Source organism: Chlorocebus sabaeus, chromosome X (genome assembly GCF_047675955.1).
Source record: "Chlorocebus sabaeus isolate Y175 chromosome X, mChlSab1.0.hap1, whole genome shotgun sequence".
NCBI classification, from domain to species: Eukaryota; Metazoa; Chordata; class Mammalia; order Primates; family Cercopithecidae; genus Chlorocebus; species Chlorocebus sabaeus.
In genome coordinates, this window is record NC_132933.1 from 65,866,569 (window position 1) to 65,872,909 (window position 6,341).

The 6,341-nt window shown below is 35.9% G+C and overlaps 1 non-coding gene across 1 annotated transcript; it reads right to left on the bottom strand.

Annotated features, from left to right (window-relative positions):
• Positions 1–2,568: 2,568 nt before the first annotated feature.
• Positions 2,569–2,640, bottom strand: LOC119621133 (small nucleolar RNA SNORD45). The gene has a single exon (XR_005237652.1). It is a non-coding gene; the product is annotated as a small nucleolar RNA SNORD45 (small nucleolar RNA).
• Between the last annotated feature and the right edge of the window lie 3,701 nt (positions 2,641–6,341).

The following is a 6,341-nucleotide window of genomic DNA, read 5'->3' on the forward strand; positions in this document are numbered from 1 at the left end:
GGAGTAGCTTGTTTACTCCTGACTGATTATAATAAAATGTAAGAAGAAGGAAACATATTGAAGATGGAGTTGTTAAGCAAAAATGAGCAGAAAAATATTTAGAGATTTCTCAGCCTGTACATATGCAACCTATCCATATTGCAGCCTATGCATGTTGCAAACTGCCCAACAACCGTTTGATAAAGGGATCAGTATGGGTGTAAAGCACCGTCTTAATCAGCCACCCCAGCAGAAACATTGCTAATTTGAACTGAAGGAAGACATGATAGAATGAAAGAAGGCCATCAGACTTTTTAGATACTATAGTACCAGATTGTAGAGCTATTTGGCTGTAAAATGTGTGCTATTCTTCAGGACAAGAGAAGTATGTCAAAGATGATCTCTGGATTAATGCTGGCACTCCATCCACAGATCCAGAGTGTTGAACCTGGGGGACAGGATTACCTCCACCTTGGCTTCAAATATATAGCATAGGCATGAGGGCAGGGCTACTCATATTTGTGGGGGCATAATCCAACTTCAGTGAGTCCTGTAGGCAGTACCAACACCCCAGTGAGTCTGGAAGGCAGAACATAGAGCCAAAGAGGATTATCACTGAGTTTTAGGAACTCATATTATTTGCTGCTATAGGTTTTAGATTTGTGTAGAAGCTGTTATCCCTTGCTTCTTCCCTAATCTTTTTTACAAAATGGGAATGTCTATTCTGTGCCCATCCCATCACTGCCTTTGAAAGCACATAACTCTTTTCTGGTTTCATAGATTCACAGATTCACATCTGGAGAGAAATTTTGCTTCAGGATTGTACCTTGAGTTTCATCCATATCTGTTCTAGATAGTATTTAGATGAAACTTTGAACTACAGATGTTAAAGTTGGTGGTGGAAGGAGATAGGACTCTTGGAGCAGTCGGGATAGAATGCATTTCTTTTGCGTACAAGAAAGACATGAATTTTAAGAGGTAAGGGGTGGAATGATATTGACTGAATATTTGTATTCCCAGAAATCTGTATGTTGATGTCTAATTCCCTATGTGATAGAATATGGATGTGAGGATTTTGAAAGGTATCATAACATTTTTGCTTACTTAAAACTTTTAAATTGTTTTCAGCTTTAAGATATAATTGGCTAATAAAAATTGTATATATTTAACATGAACAACTTGATATTTTTGATACATGCATATACTGTGAAATAATCACTGCAATCAAATTAATGTATCAATCACCTCACATAGTTACTATTTCCTTTTCCATTTTTTCGTGTGTGTGTGTGTGTGTGTGTGTGTGTGTGTCAAGAACTCTTAAGGTTTACCCTCCTAAACATTTTTAAATATGCCGACCGGGTGCGGTGGTTCACGCCTGTAGTCTCTGTACTTTGGGAGGCCGAGGAGGGGGGATCTCGAGGTCAGGAAATCAAGACCATCCTGGCTACCACGGTGAAACCCCCTCTCTACTAAACAAAATACAAAAAATTAGCCGGGCGTGGTGACAGGTGCCTGTAGTCCCAGCTACTCGCGAGGCTGAGGCAGGAGTATGGCGTGAACCCGGGATGCGGAGCTTGCAGTGAGCCGAGATCGCGCCACTGCACTCCAGCCTGGGCGACAGAGCGAGACTCCCTCTCAAAAAAAAAAAAATAAAATAAATAAAATAAATATACCAGCAATGTTGTTAACTATGGTGAGTATGCTTATGCTATACATTAACTTTCCAGAAATTATTCATCTTGCATAACTGAAAATGTGTATTCTTTGACCAAAGTCTTCCTATTTCCATCTTTGCTGAGCCTCTGATACCATCATTCTACTATCTGATTTTATGAGTTTGATTATTTCATATTTCACACATAAGAGAGATGATGCATTATTTTTATTTCTGTGTTCAGTTTATTTTACTTAGCATAATTTCTTACAGGTTTATTTCTTTATATTTTATTTAATTAATTAATTTATTTATTTAATTTGTGTGTGTGTGTGTGTCTTTTTAAAAATTTTTTTTTATTATTATACTTTAAGTTCTAGGGTACATGTGCACAACGTGCAGGTTTGTTACATATGTATACTTGTGCCATGTTGGTGTGCTGCACCCATCAACTCGTCATTTACATCAGGTATAACTCCCAATGCAATTCTTCTCCCCTCCCCCCTCCCCATCATAGGCCCCAGTGTGTGATGTTCCCCTTCCCGAGTCCAAGTGTTTGAGACAGAGTCTTGCTCTGTCACCCAGGCTGGAGTGTAGGGGCACGATCTCTGCTCACTGGAACCTCTGCCTCCGGGGTTCATGGCATTCTCCTGCCTCAGCCTCTCGAGTAGCTGGGACTACAGATGCACACCACCAAGCCTGGCTAATTTTTGTAGTTCCAGTAGAGACGGGGTTTCACCATATTGGTCAGGCTGGTCTAGAACTCCTGACCTCGGGTGATCCACCCGCCTTGGCCGCCCAAGTGTTGGGATTTCATGCTTGAGCCATTGTGCCGGGCCACAGGTTTATGTTGTAGATATAGTATTTTTTTTTTTTTTTTTTTTTTTTTTTTTTTTTTTTTTTTTTTACATTTCTTTTCTTTTTTTTCCCCCAAGGTCTTGGTGTAATTTTAGAATTCACATCAACTTTGGATTCAGCTAATACATGTCATTACATCATTGACCAATGTTGTATATATAGCACGTTTTAAAAAATCAATTCATCCATTGATGGACAGTTATAATATTTACATATCTCAGCTTTTGTGAATAAAGCTGTAATGAATGCGAGAGTGTTAATGTCTCTTCCAGATCCTAGTTTCAATCATTTTGCATATATACACATAAGTGAGATTGTTACATCATATGGTAGGTAGTTGTATTTTTTACTTTTTAAGGAACCTCCATACTGTTTTCCATAACAGCTGCACCAACTTTGCCAACAACAGCGTAGAAAAATTCCCTTTTATCCACACCTTGGCCATCACTTTTTGTATTTTGTTTCTTGATAGTAGCCATTCTAACAGCCATGAGGTAATATCTCATTCTGGTTTTGATCTGCAGTTTTCTGAGAATTAGTGATGTTGAACACCTTTTTATATACTTCTTGGCCATTTGTATCAGTCTTCTTGCAAGAAATGTCTGTTCAGGTCATTTGCCCATTTTTAATAGGGTTTTTATCTTTTTGCTACTGAGTTTATGATTTCCTTATGTATTTTGGATATTATTCCCTTATCAAATATATGGTTTGCACATATTTTATTCCATTTTATAGGTTGTCTCTTCACTTTGTCGATTGTTTCCTTTGCTGTGTTGAAGTTTTTTATTTTGATGTGGTATCACAGGTCTACATCTTTTTTTTTTTTTTCGCTTTTGTTGCCTATGTGTTTGATGTTATGTTCAATTATTGTCAAGACCAATGTCAAGAATCTTTCTTCCTATGTTTTGCTCTAGCAGTTTTATGGTTTCACCTCTTAGGTGTAAGTATTTAATTCATGCAAAGATGTCATCAAAATACAAAAATCCGTGGTTTCTATACAATAGTAATGAACTATCTGAAAAAATTAACAAAACAATACCATTTGAAATAGCAAAAAGATATACTTAGGAATAAACTTAAAGAAGTGAAAGGTTGGTACATGAAAATTATGAAACAATTATGTAAAAAATTAAAGAAGCCACAGATAAATGCAAAGATGCTCCATGTTTATTGATTTGAAGAACTAATATTGTCAAAATGTCCATACAACTCAAAGGTATCACAAATTTACTTTACTCCCTATCAAAGTCCCAGTGGTATTCTTTTTAGATACATAAAAAATAATCTTAAAATTCACATGGAATCAGAAAGGCCCCAAATAGCCAAAGCAATCTTGACAGCAAGAGGCATCACACGTGCTAATTTCAAAACATATTTAAAATGTACATTTGTCAAAACAGTTTAGTACTGGCACAACAGCAGACACAGACACATGGAACAGAATAGAGATCTCAGAAAAAAATCTACACATTCACCGTCAGCTGATCTTTGACAAGGGTGAGCAAATAGACAATGAAGAAAGAATAGTCTCTTGCATAAATAGTCTTGGAAAAATTGGATATCTTCATGCAAGATTATGAAATTGGACCCTTATCTTACACCACATACAAATTTTAAGTTAAAAATATAGAATGATTTGGATGTTTCTGTGGTTGGAAACAACAATAAATACATGTTGTAAAATGCCTCTGCAGCTTTGGAACCATAACATCTTTGTAAAGTAAAATAAAATGCATGGTCATTGTAAAAAAATCAAATAATATGAACATGCTGGTTGCTACAGATACTGTCACAAGTGCCAAGAAGCTGAATTGGCAAGTTAGTAACCGGTGTGCAGGCAGATAGGAAGGGATGCAGAAAACTAGCAAGAAATGATGCTTGTGTCTGTTTGGCCTACTGTCAACATTCCAGACAGAAAGAAAGTGAGTGGCAGGTAAAGTGAGCTGTCCTTTAATATTCAGCATTGTAGATCCAAAGGTTTTGAGATATTACTTTGTAGAGCTATGTTTGATATCTTTTAATATACAACATCCCTTTTGAAGAAGAAAGCACAGCTTTCATCACATAAAGTCATCAACTTCTAAAAAAAAATAAAGAAAAAACAAACAGAAAGTGAAACTTCTGATCCTGTAATGGATCATTTAACTGGAAACTGATTCAGAAAGTTTGGAATTATCCCTAAAATTGTGAATTACACAAAGATAAGGCAAAACTAATGGATATACAACCCGTAACACTAAGATACTTCGAGTGATGCACAGCTTTTGACACTGGACTCACATAGAAACAGTGCTTCATAGAAACAGTGGCTCATGTCTGAGGCTACTTATTTTAAAGAAGCACGGTCCATAAAGCTCCAATTTTTTTCTTATATATTTTTTATTTTTATTTTTTGAGACGCAGTCTCTCTCTGTGTTGCCCAGGCTGGAGTGCAGTGGCGTGATATGGGCTCACCGCAACCTCCCCGTCCTGGATTCAAGGGATACTCCGGCCTCAGCTTCCTGAGTAGTTGGGATTACAGGCGTGCACCACCACACCCAACTAATTTTTCTATTTCAGTAGAGATAGGTTCCACCATGTTAGTCAGGCTGGTCTCCAACTCCCGACCTCAGGTTATCGGCCCACCTCGGGCTCCCAAAGGGCTGGGATTACAGGTGTGAGCCACTGCGCTGGTTCAGATAAATTTTTGTAGAGGACATAGGTGTAGGGCTGCCTGGTTTTCAGAAAACCATCAGGTTACAGAACACCTGGAATAAAAATAAGTATTTACTTGGTAATTGCCCTGAAAAAAAAATTTTCTTTAATACTAAGAACATTTAGTTATCTACAGGTGAAGAATTTACGAAATTGTGGTATATCAATGTGGATTATAGAGATGAAGTGGAAAAAAGAAACGTATCTAATTGTTGACAGGGTTTTAATTTTCTTCAGGAATCTGGACTTAAAAATTGGCCCTTATTCAGAGAGGAAAAAAACTCTGTTTCAGAGAACTAGTGACAATTTAAGAATGATGAAGAACCATTGACTGGATAACTGAATAAATATTCCAATATTTTTCCTAGCAAATAGCATGCACCTTTTTGTTCCTCTGCTTGTTTGTTTTTGAGCACACAGTTACAAATGCAAAACACAAAATATTTCTTGCTGATACTCAGAATTTGTTTGACTTCAATAATTTCAATTTCATATTTCTTCCTATTTTGAGCTCTAGAAAAGAATTTGTAGAACAACTGTAAATTATAAAATTTAAAAGGTATTTTAACAGGATAGGTCAAGGTGAAATAATTTTATGGGTGATATCATGTAGTACTCAATATTAACCTGACATTTTGAAAAGGAGGGAGAAAGTTTTCATAGCATCCATATGTCTTTATTTGAGGTTTATGCTCTACTTCATAACAGTTTCTCTGTTACCTTTTTATTATTTTACAGCAAATTTGCAGATTAAATTTCAATGCAATAATTGTGCATCTGTTGCAAAGAACATATGTATAAGAAAATAATTGTAGACAGATTTTTTAATGTATTAATGACTTCAATTTTATTAGCTTTAATTCCATTGGCTTCCAATGGCCATGGAAGTACACTTTGGAAATATTGTTGAGGACTACAATCTGACTTTATTTTTGACAATATGAATTACATAATTTAAACAGAAGCCATTCTTCTTGATAAAATGTCAATGAAATTAATACACATTACATATTAAAAAGTGAAAATTAATGGATTCATATTTTTTCTCTCCAATTTTGCAACTCTGAAGTAAGCAAATTTAACTATTTGGTGTACCACCTTTTTTTTTGGTTTGTTTTTCTAAACATAAATGTGCCTATTTTCCCCAAACTTA